The following is a 12,883-nucleotide window of genomic DNA, read 5'->3' as shown; positions in this document are numbered from 1 at the left end:
CTGGCTATTGATTCTCTGAAATAAAATGATTAGCTGAGTGCGTAGAGGTGGAATGTCTGGTACAATCTCTTTGTGGACAAAACTAGTAAAATGACTATTAAAAGTCTAAAAATAGTACATATACGTAATTATTTATTCAACAAAACCTTATTTGTGCGGAGTAGGCTACTATTTGTAACTGGTGCCCTTTTGAAGGCGCTAGGATTATCACGAAGACATCAAACAATCATTTGATTACAGAAAATAGATCATATAAACTGATCTGTCTCTACATATTATATTTCGACGGTTTAAAGAACAGAAAGCAATAATATATTTAAGTTCATAAATACAACGCATTTACATTTTTTTGTATGATACTAATAGCTGGCTGCCGACGGGGGGAAACACCTTTAAGGAATTAGTTGTGTTTCCCCAGTTCAAACCTGATGTATATATGCATTCATGACTTAACACAGAACGTTTAGCTGTGGTTCACCGGGATATGAACGTTATTTTGTTCTCAATAATTGGTTGAGAGTGCCATTGCCATTCTTTCGGCTTCTGCTCTTCTGTTCGCTTTACCGTCAGTACTTCTACTTGCCACCTATTTGGAATAGTCCACTTTTTGTTTGGGAGGGATTGTTTACATGTGTCATACAAATACTTAATTTTCCTATGATTTAACGTATCCAACATGTTTATGTTGTGTAAGATTTTATAATAAATAAGTAGTTGCCGTGGGGCAATCACAATATTAACATTATTTTAAAATAAATTTAATACAATTTATGGAGCCCCCCTCAGTGAATCGCAATGCCTTTGTCTGTGGACCATCGAGCAAATATGGCGGCTTCGCAATAGATGGAAAGCTTGAACAGGCAAAAATGAAATGATTTCACTTCAGTGTTATTGTCCACGGTCGCAGCTGCATAAAGGTAGGCTAAAATTGCGTTTGCCAACAACATTAAAAGGTGAAACCATCCAAGGCCCGCAGTATTCTGCTAGGGGCAAGTGGTTTTAAGCTTGATGTTGAACATAATGGGGCTTGATTGCTACCTTGCTAGCACACTCTCATAGTATGTAGTAGCAGCAATGCCAGAAAGATGTCAGTAATATATTTCATGTTATTAATTAATGAACGTAAATGTAGATCTGTACTGTCACTCTGAATTAAAAAAAAAAAAATACTATTTGTGCTTAAATATGTAGCAGGTTGAATGCATGCTATAATGTTTTGTGAACCAATAATTATGCAATATAGAACCAATTTAGAACTTGGAGCACAACAACAATAATATAATGACAGCTGTTTATGCATTTAAACGTGTCGTTTATACATGCAGACATACATGTTTGACTATAGGTACTTTTCTCAGAGCATGTGATTTATATATCATTGTCATATGACGAGAAGACATTTCTTCTGCTATCTGTTGGTGATTCATTGTACAATAATGACAACTTTTTTATATATTTATTTTTGTACAGTGTGTCATAATGCACATAAACAATCTGAACTCCTTCCTGTATAATTATGCACACTGTAGTGCCTGTAGTTGTTATCCACGTTTCTGCTTAGTATCAAGTATAATGTTTAATGCATCTATAATAGTGTTATTATAGTATTATTAGATTAAACACCGTCTAGTTTTGTGTAATTTCCACTTTCACTTCTTTAAGCATTCAAGTCCAACCAGAAGGGGGTGCTTACACACACACACACACACACACACACAAACACAGACACAAATTCATTAATGTTGAAATTTGCTTTAAATTTTTATTGTTAATCAGCTTGTCAAATGTAGCATGCATACCAGCAATAGTACTGAGCTGTCATGATTGGCCAAATAAATATTTTTGTTGTGTTTTTATTAATAGTGTTTTGAAGTTCACTTATATTAGAACAACATAAAAATATAAGTTACAGTTAAAACATTTAACTATCATATACACTTGAGTATAGATATTACCCATAAACGAAACTATTGTATTTACAAATGTGAATTGCAAAAAAAATCTTTAATACCCATGGTATGTACTGTTAAGTCCATAAAGTGTAGGAGATATTTAAATTGAATTCAGTGTGCATTTCCCATTTGTTTATTTATAGTTTGTGAAATCTGTTTATTTTAAAACTGCATTTACAATATATGAAATTTTATCCAGAGTGACTTTGAGGATAATAAAAGCATAATTATTTAGTTTAACATTGGTTTGTGTGCTTTACGAGATTTGATGAGGAGATATATCATTGTATTGATGAGATAAAGAGGACAGTGTGAGTGAACAAACAGCGCTGTGTAGAAATTTACTTTTTTTCTGGTGGAATAAAAAAAAGGTTAATAACTGTGATTAAAAGTGATTGTTTGACAGCTATAATTTAAACACAAATAATGAAAAAAAAATGCATGTTTTAAAATATGCATGTTCATGCATGGATTAAAAAAAAAAAGTCATCTATCTAAACCTAGTCTATTGGTTTATTATTCCAGGTATATATTTGCACGAAGCAGGTGTACATGGTCAACAGTGGCCAAGTTACTTTGCAACTTGCCACAATAATATGCAGACATAAAAAAAAAAATCACCTTTATTTATAAAGCGCTTTAAACAAAATACATTGCGTTAAAGCAACTGAACAACATTCATTAGGAAAACAGTGTTTCAATAATGCAAAATGACAGTTAAAAGCAGTTCATCATTGAATTCAGTGATGTCATTAGTGTGACGGCTCGTAAGAGAGGAGGAAGCAATTGCAGGTAATTAGAATGGTTGTTTATTGATGGTAGAAAATACAGCGAAACTGAAAGATGAAGGCACAGTCCAGGATGTGGGCAATGGTGACGGAAGGTCTACAGTGGCGTGAGAAGTGCTGGATGGTGAAGTCGGTGGTGACGGTGTGGACGATCAATGGATGAAACCAGGAAGTGACCGGAACACTCACACGAAGACGACAACACGAACACAATCCAGAACACTAACACGGGAGACGGTAATCCAACAGGGAGACTGCAACATGAGTGAGGATCTGACAACAGACAGAGAGAGAGGTGAGTATATGTAGCTGAGGGGTGATGAGGATCAGCTGGAGCGAGACAATCAACACCCAGGTGACCACAATCAACTAAACGAGCACATGGAGACAACGTAAGTACAAAAACAACCACAAAACATGACACGGAGGAAACACTGGATTTCCTACCGTGACAGTACCCTCTCCCCTAGGACGTCACCTGACGTTCCCAGCCTGCTTTACCTGTAGATTGTAATCATCTATAAGGTGGTGATCCAATATGTCCCGAGCAGGAACCCAGCTTCTCTCCTCCGGACCGTAACCCTCCCAATCCACCAAGTACTGAAATCCGCGTCCCCTCCGTCTAGAGTCCAGAATACGATTAACCGAATAGGTGGTTTCCCCATTAACGAGACGAGGCGGGGGGGGGAACCGGGGCAGGCGGATTAAGACGGGAAGAAATCACCGATTTAATTTTGGACACATGGAACACGGGATGAATCCTCCTGTACGCCGGAGGAAGGCTAAGACGCACGGTTACCGGATTAATAATTTTGGTAATAGAAAACGGGCCAATAAATTTGGGAGCAAGTTTGTTAGAAACGGAACGCATAGGAATATTCTGGGTAGAAAGCCACACTCTTTGACCGACGACGTAACGGGGAGGCTTCGACCGGTGGCGATCGGCCTTAGCCTTGGTGCGCGACCTAGCCTGGAGCAGAGCTCTGCGAGCTCTGGTCCAGGTGCGGTGACACCTCTGGACTAGTGCGTGTGCGGAGGGGACCGAAACCTCGGATTCCGTACTGACAAAATTAGGTGGTTGGTACCCTAAACTACACTTAAATGGAGACATGCCCGTAGATGACACTGGCAAAGAATTGTGTGCGTACTCCACAATTGAGAGTTGCTGACACCAGGACGAAGGATTATTGGAAGCCAAACATCGCAAAACCCTTTCGACATCCTGATTGGCTCGCTCGGTTTGACCATTGCTCTGGGGATGGAACCCGGACGAAAGACTAACAGTCGCTCCTAACAATTTACAGAATTCTCGCCAAAATCTGGACACAAATTGGGGACCCCTGTCAGAAACCACGTCTGTCGGAAGGCCATGTATACGGAAGACGTGGTCAATGACAGCTACCGCTGTTTCCTTGGCTGATGGCAATTTGGGCAAGGGAATGAAATGAGTCGTCTTCGAGAACCGGTCCACTACGGTTAAAATCACCGTATTGCCCTTAGAGGGCGGGAGGGCGGTAATGAAATCTAGCGAGATGTGGGACCAGGGTCTCGAAGGGACAGACAGCGGTAAGAGTAACCCCTCTGGAGGTCGATTGGAAGTCTTCCCAATAGCGCAAACCGAACAAGCCAAGACGAAGTCGTGGACGTCACGAGCCATACCAGGCCACCAAAATCGTTGCATGACTAGAAACCTAGTTCTACTAACCCCTGGGTGACAAGCAACACTGGAACAATGACCCCACTGGAGAACGTCTGACCGTAACCCCTCCGGCACAAACAATCGGTTCGGTGGGCAACGAGCCGGGGGCGTTACCCCTTCTAAGGCAGTCAAAACCTTCGATTCGACCTCCCATCTGAGCGCGGAGATAATGATGGTCCCCGGTAAAATGGGCTCGGGAGTAGCAGTACGATCGGAACGCTCAAAAAGACGGGATAAAGCATCGGGTTTGATGTTTTTGGAACCCGGCCGGTAAGAAAGTGTAAAATCGAAACGACCGAAAAATAATGCCCACCGAGCCTGCCTGGAGTTAAGTCTTTTGGCGGTTCTAATGTATTCGAGATTCTTATGGTCCGTCCATACAATGAAGGGTACACCCGACCCTTCAAGCCAGTGACGCCATTCTTCCAGTGCAAGTTTGACTGCCAACAACTCTCGATTACCAATGTCATAATTAACCTCCGCAGGGGATAAACGGTGAGAATAATACGCGCAAGGATGAACCTTTTCGTCTGAGGATGCGCGCTGGGACAACACTGCTCCTACCCCCACCTCTGACGCGTCGACCTCCACTATGAATTGACGTGAGCGATCAGGGGTGACGAGAATGGGGGCCGAAACAAAGCAGCTCTTCAGTTTGGTAAACGCAGCCTCGGCTGCGTCTGACCACCTGAACGTCAATCTAGGGGAGGTCAAAGCGGTCAGAGGCGCGGCTAGTTGGCTGAAATTGCGAATGAAACGCCGGTAAAAATTGGCGAACCCCAGAAATCTCTGCAGGGCCTTGCGAGACTCTGGGGATGGCCAATCTGCCACAGCCTTAACCTTATCAGGGTCCATGCGAACACCCTCAGTCGAAATGATGTGTCCTAGAAAAGAAACAGACTGTGCATGAAAAACGCATTTCTCCGCCTTGACAAACAACCCATTCTCTAGCAACCGCAGAAGCACTCGTCGTACGTGTTGCACGTGTTCCTGGAGAGACGAAGAAAAAAATCAATATGTCATCCAGGTAAACATATATAAATAGATCGACCATGTCTCGTAACACGTCATTAACGAGTGCTTGAAAGACTGCTGGCGAGTTGGTTAGCCCGAAGGGCATGACGCAATACTCAAAATGGCCTCTAGGGGTGTTAAAAGCAGTCTTCCACTCATCCCCCTCCCTGATGCGGACCAAATGATAAGCATTACGTAAGTCCAATTTAGTGAAAACAGACGCTCCCTGCAACCTCTCAAAAGCTGAAGACATAAGCGGTAAAGGATAGGTATTCTTTACCGTTATGTTGTTCAACCCTCGGTAGTCAATGCAAGGTCGTAAGGATCCGTCCTTCTTTCCCACAAAAAAGAACCCCGCCCCCGCTGGAGAAGAAGAAGGGCGGATGAACCCCGTTGCTAGAGAACTGGATATATATTTCTCCATGGCCGCCGTCTCTGGAATTGACAAGGAATATAACTTGCCCTTAGGCGGAGAAGTACCTGGCAATAACTCTATCGCACAGTCATAGGGACGATGAGGAGGAAGAGAATCAGCCCGAGACTTACTGAACACCTCCCTCAGGTCGTGGTACTCCGCGGGCACGTTAGCCAAATCCACTGCCTCCCCCTGAAACACAGACTCAGAAACATTAACACCAGCAGACAAAAGACAAGACAAATGACATTCCTCGCTCCAGCTAACCACAGATCCGAGAAGCCAATCGATCCTTGGGTTGTGTTTCTGGAGCCAGGTGTGACCGAGAACAATGGGGGATAGAGGTGAGTCCGTGATGAAGAATGACATCTCTTCCGTATGGTTGCCAGCTGTGATGAGCGAAACCGGTAGAGTGGTCTGTGTGATGATCGGCAGTTTGTGTCCGTTGAGTGCAAAAGGTGCAATGGGGTGTTTGAGGGAGGTGAGAGGAATGTTGAGCTTCCTGGCGAATTTGCAGTCCATGAAACTGCCCTCGGCCCCAGAATCCACCAAAGCGTGAAGATTAAGTGCGTGGGTAGACCACCGTAGACTCACCGGAAGGAGTGTCGATGTAGATGAGGTCTTCTTGGCAGAGATCCCACCCGATAGTAGCCTCGGTTTTACTATCGGGCTTGGTCTTTTACCGGACAGCGCTGGATGTGATGTTCTTGGCTGCCACAGTATAAACACAGTCCCAGGGATCTCCGCCTGATCCTCTCCTCCCGGGAGAGCCGAGCTCGCCCCACCTGCATGGGTTCAGAATCTCCAGGTGGGCTGACCGCAACTTCTGAGCGCTGACGCTGAGCCTCCGGTCTGGTCGCGAGAACAACTCTCCCCCTCCGTCTGTCGGCTTGGTCGAGTCGGTTGTCTATCCTGATGGTGAAGTCAATAAGACCATTGAGAGAAGTAGGGAGTTCAGCGGCGCGGATCTCCTGTTGGATGCGGTCAGCCAACCCATGCAGGAAGTGATCCCACTGCGCCTCTTCGTTCCACTTACACTCCGCCGCCAGGGTGCGGAACTCGATGGCATAGTCGGATACGGACCTCTCTTCCTGCCGTAGATCCGTGAGAAGTCTAGCCGCCTCCCTCCCGGCGACGGAGCGGTCGAAGACTCGTCTCATCTCCACCGAAAGGGTGTGGAACGATGCACAGCAGCTGTCCTGGTTCTCCCACACCGCCGTTCCCAGAGGGCAGCCCTCCCCGTCAGTAGGGACAAGACGAAAGCCACCTTCATCTCCTCGGTGGTGAACGTGCGGGGCTGTAAGGCGAAGTGTAGAGAACAATGTGACAGAAATGATCGACAAAAGTTTGGCTCACCCGCGTATTTCTCAGGAATGGGGAGGCGTGGTTCGGGCTGGGAAATCCCTCCGGAGACGATCGGCGGTGTGGGTGGCGTGGGAGGCGCAGCGGGTGGCGGTTGTTGTTGCTGTTGAGCCTGGAGAGCGAGCTCGGACACCTTCGTCACCATTGCTTGGAAGGCTCGACCCATCTCATCTATCGCCTTGTCTTGGTGCTCCATACGATCACCGACTCTCTGCAGAATGTCCTCTAGATGAGATGGGGAGCGATTGCCTGCTGCTTCCATGATGGTCAGATCCTACTGTGACGGCTCGTAAGAGAGGAGGAAGCAATTGCAGGTAATTAGAATGGTTGTTTATTGATGGTAGAAAATACAGCGAAACTGAAAGATGAAGGCACAGTCCAGGATGTGGGCAATGGTGACGGAAGGTCTACAGTGGCGTGAGAAGTGCTGGATGGTGAAGTCGGTGGTGACGGTGTGGACGATCAATGGATGAAACCAGGAAGTGACCGGAACACTCACACGAAGACGACAACACGAACACAATCCAGAACACTAACACGGGAGACGGTAATCCAACAGGGAGACTGCAACATGAGTGAGGATCTGACAACAGACAGAGAGAGAGGTGAGTATATGTAGCTGAGGGGTGATGAGGATCAGCTGGAGCGAGACAATCAACACCCAGGTGACCACAATCAACTAAACGAGCACATGGAGACAACGTAAGTACAAAAACAACCACAAAACATGACACGGAGGAAACACTGGATTTCCTACCGTGACAATTAGACCTGCAACTAACGATTATTTTTTCTGTCGACTAATCTAATGATTATTTTCTGGATTAGTCGATTACTCTAACGATTATTTTTATTAAAATAAATAATTAATCTAATGTTCTTTTTTTGATTAGCTAATGAATCCTTTGGATAACTTTACAAAAAATATAAGTACAACTTCTAATATAATATTTCAACCTTTATTCATATTCAACCAATGTGGTTGAAGTTTTTACAGTATACAAAAATAAAGAGGCAAAGAAAATTATTTACGATAGAATTTATAATTAAACCACAGTAGCCACAAATTTACAGTTGTCAGAGATGTCATGAAATGTTCTTTAGCATCACAAACCATAAAATGTAGTCAGGGTTCTGCTATGGTTTAGCATGGTTTCCAGAGATCTGGAGCTGATTCGGGGTAGCTCGGTGGTTTGTGACTGTTGTCTTGCGGCGCGCTGTCTTTTAAGGGGCTGTTCACATATTCACAAGTTCGTTATTTCCAATGTAGGCCCACAGTATGCGCGCTCATAATGGAAGCGACGCGGTTGCGACGCGCACACCAAAACAGGCGCGTCGGCACCGCATCGATTTAAAAACATCTCAACTTTTCAGAATGCCGCAAGCGCACCGCGGGTCATGTGACAAGAACTAACCAATCAGCTTCATCCTTTCCCGTAACAACGTTGAAAGCTCAGCTAAGATGAGGGAACAGCTGATCATAGCTGTATATGGATTGCCATTTTGAAATAAATTGAGTAGCACAGCTACTGCAAGCGATTTTTAGTGCTGCAAATCCATTTATCCTTTGCTGAAATTTCCGCGTCTACATGGAGAGAGCACGTCATGGTTGCTTAGCAACGGCAGACGCCCCAGGGGCACAACTGCCAGGCGGCAAGGAAGTCGACCAGAAGTTGAAGTCGGCCGCGTGCCGCCATCTTGTAGCAGAACTTCACTTGCGTTAGCATCCCATTGACATTCCATTCATAAATAAATTATTCGCAAATAACTTTACATCTGAGGCGTTTTAAGACTTCATTTGTCCATTATTTATTTCTAAAGATACACGACAATGTATAAAGGGCTCCATTACCTTCTATGTTACATTATGGCCCCGTAAAACAGTTTTTGTAAAAAATAGGCTAATGATTGCGTCATAACCACTCGACTCTCTGTTGCACAGTAGAGAAATTACCGTACAGACAGGAGGAGAAGCTCGCAGGCAATTAACTTAATATGGCGTACTGGCGTTACATTTTAAAATACTATACAAAATAATTAATCAGAATACTTACTCCTGCTCACTCACGCCAAAGAACTCCTCGCTCAAGCTCGCCGTCTCTGCAAGATTAACGATGGCAGTTTTCACGCACAGCTACTAGAACATTTACATCTGTCAGACAGGTTGCTGACGTCGTCAAGCTTCATTTAATTGCTGAGTATCATCAGCATAACAGTGAAAGCTAACACCATGTTTCCTGATGATATCTCCCAAGGGTAACATATAGAGCGTGAAGAGTAGCGGCCCTAGTACTGAGCCTTGAGGTACTCCATACTGCACTTGTGATGGATATGATACCTCTTCATTCACTGCTACGAATTGATGGCGGTCATACAAGTACGATTTAAACCATGTTAATGCACCTTCCATTAATGCCAAAAAAGTGTTCAAGTCTATGCAAAAGAATGTTGTGGTCAGTTGTGTCAAATGCAGCACTAAGATCCAATAGAAATACAGTAATAGAGAGATACAACCATGATCAGCTGATAAGAGCATTACTGTTACATACAGTAGTGTTGTTTGAAGCTGGCACCATTTTGACAGAATGTAGTCTATTTAATATAGCTAGTTTATGTAATGTTACTTACCAGAACTTATTTCTGTAATAAAAATTTCTTAAACAACATATTTCTGACTAATACAATGCATTGTAGTTTTAATGAAGTACACAATTACTATAAATTCTAGATCTCTGCAGTGATAAATGAGGACTGATTTAAAATACTGAAATCTGTTGAATCTTATTATGGTTACTAGTCCTTTGTTAAGCCGTCATGTTACTGACCAGCCATACAATGGCAAAGGGCTCGTCAATATGGCCAAAAATATTATCACAATATTCTTTTCCATATCATATCATATGATATTGATATTCATCATGATATTCATTTGCCATTAATGGAGAAGGAAATTCTTTCCACATGTTTGTTAGACCTTGAGAATGAATGTAACGATAATCGGTTTCTTCACAGTTAAACTCCACAGATCTACCTATACAAATAACAACACTGTATAAGTGTAAAATTAATGAAAAAATACCTTGGTTGTATGAAATTCCTTAAAAATATTAGTAACCTATTTTGTAATAATTTCTTCAAGTTTAACCCAGACATTTATTTTGACGGGTTGTTGTTACATGTGTATGAGTTTGTGTATCAGACGAAACCATGCCATTCATTTACACAAGGACACGCAGAACACGCAAACTTGGCCTATTAGTGACAAGCACTGAATGGCTGTTGTTACATTTATTTTTTCTGTTAGATTAATCCATATATAGTAAAAACGTCCAGAGCTTATCATCAATATCGAAATTTAAAAACAATTTCAACATGATATAATTTATCGCCCAGCCTTACAATGGCAGCTGTTGTCTTCTAGCACATTGTCTACACTTGACTGGAAGATGTATTTTTTATAGTTTTATGTAGAATTTTACTGATTAAAACATAGTGCAAGAGACTTTAAAAAAAGTTCATTTTTTTAAATCCTAAAGTAAATTCTATAAGAAGGGCATGCTATGGATCCAACTTTATATTTGCTATTGGCATAATTTAATGTTTAATGTCTCTAATTTAACATTAATTCATTTATAAATTGATATGAATGTTCGTCTCATTTTTTGTCCCCAGAAACGGTCCTTAGGATCCCTAGGAATGTCTGGTTTGAGGCAGAGTGCCAGAGTAGAGGAAAATGACACTTCAATGTCAAGCAACTCTCAGGGCCTTATGAACAGCGAGGCATTCTGTGCAGAGGGAACTTCATCAGGACCATCACTGCATTTTCCTCAAGAAACCATGGAACTACTCAGTGACCAAGGAGACCTCCTGACCAGTGTTGGTTTTATTGACTCCATCTGCTCAGAAGGACCAGCCAAGGCTGCTTACGTCAATGGATCCACCTCACCCCATATCTCAGATGAAATCTTGTTGGATATTTCAAAAAATGTACCAGGATTCCTTCCTAAATCATTACACGCTCAGAATTCTGTCACAACCAACGTCCATTTTGAAGGACCTGATCCACTCAGAAAAGAGGGGAAATAACAATCAGGCAAACATTGACAGCAGAGGATGTGGAGAATAGGGGAATATGGGGCTTTGATACAGAATCTCCAGAACACTCATTAGATAATTATGATGATGGAAATGAGCTAAGCTGGAATCCCCAAAGAGAATTTATGAAGTTTCTGTGGGATGATGATAATGGTCTTGAAATGGAGGAAAAACTGTCCCCCGTTCCCTCACCCATCAACCACAACAGAAGTGTTCCTTCACCACTCAACCATAAAAGAAGAAAACGTAAAGAAAAACTGGTGTTAAAAGTCGATCCTTCAGAGGACATCTACTCTGAGTTGAATTTTGATTCAAAAAAGATCACGTAGGTGAAGGAAGCCGGATAGAATGCAGTCCTGTTAAGAAGACACGTTCCCCAAGGGAAACCATCCAAATTAAAGTCACCCATTGTAAAACGTACCAAGTATTTTAATGGGAGCTGCTGAGGCAGTCAAACACCTATTTGCCAAACCAGCAAAAAAGCCTATTAGCAAGACTAAAAAGTTGGGATTGATTAGAGAATCTTTGCCTTCGGACTCATGCTCTGTAGCGGAACCTAAATTTTTTCCAAGTAACAGTGGTTTTCAAGAGAAATCTCAAAAAACACAGACAAATTACATGTAATACAGACACAACTACTTCAAAACCATTCATATGTAAGGAATGTGGCCAGTGTTACCATGATCAGAGTTCACTGTTAAATCACATAACTGTTCACCGGGACAAGCAACAGAAAATTAAAAAAAAAATGAATGAGTTGCAACAAATTAAAGATGAAGGAAAAGATGCAAAATTACAGTGCCCACAGTGCACCTTTGGAACGAACTGTCCGAACACCTTCGTGCAACACGCTAAGACCCATGAGAAGGACAAGCGCTACTATAGTTGTAATAAGTGTGATTTTGTCGAAATGAATGAAGTTGAATTGAGACGCCATTTGCTTCATAAACATGGCGTCAGTGGGGCTGAGCTGACTGTTTGGAAATCAGATGGATTTCAGGAGCGTCAAGTCAATAAATCAGCAGGTCCAATTTCCCTTTCCCGGTCTTTTCAAAGAAAAAACTAAAAGCATCATTGGAAATCATGTTGAAGCTTCGTGTCAACCGCAGTTTAATGAAGAACGGGCATCCTCCCATTCCCTTGACAATAGTGATGAAGAACCATCTCCAACTGAACAGCCATTCTCTGTTTGCAAAGTTCTTACATCATGTGCAAACCAACAGCAAGGTCACCAAAATTGTCGTTAAAGCTCCGTGCACCGGACAAAAACAAAAGTTTGTCATCCAATGAGAAGTCCGGTCTTGTGCGGAAGAAGAAAGTGTGGATGAATAAAGGTGTCCAAAGGCAATCAAGACTTGACAAATCAATTCACACACTTTTATCCAGGGAGAAACATAGTGACCAGAGTGCCTCAGAATGCAACACTCACCAGGAGCCTGATGGAAGCAGTACAAGAGAGTGTCTTGATGATTTCCCTTAGTTGTGAGACCACATTCTCTGGAACAGGAGCTAGTTCGCCCCCCTTAAAATATCCGAAAAGATCAGCTCATTCTAAAGA

The 12,883-nt window shown here is 42.7% G+C and overlaps 1 pseudogene; it reads left to right on the top strand.

Moving 5' to 3' along the window:
* Nucleotides 1-807: 807 nt before the first annotated feature.
* Nucleotides 808-12,872, top strand: LOC113115961 (zinc finger protein 644-like; annotated as a pseudogene).
* The last annotated feature ends 11 nt before the right edge of the window (nucleotides 12,873-12,883 follow it).

This window comes from Carassius auratus, chromosome 2 (assembly GCF_003368295.1).
Source record: "Carassius auratus strain Wakin chromosome 2, ASM336829v1, whole genome shotgun sequence".
NCBI classification, from domain to species: Eukaryota; Metazoa; Chordata; class Actinopteri; order Cypriniformes; family Cyprinidae; genus Carassius; species Carassius auratus.
Note: the sequence above shows the minus strand (reverse complement) of the source record. Positions and strands in the feature narration are given on the sequence as shown.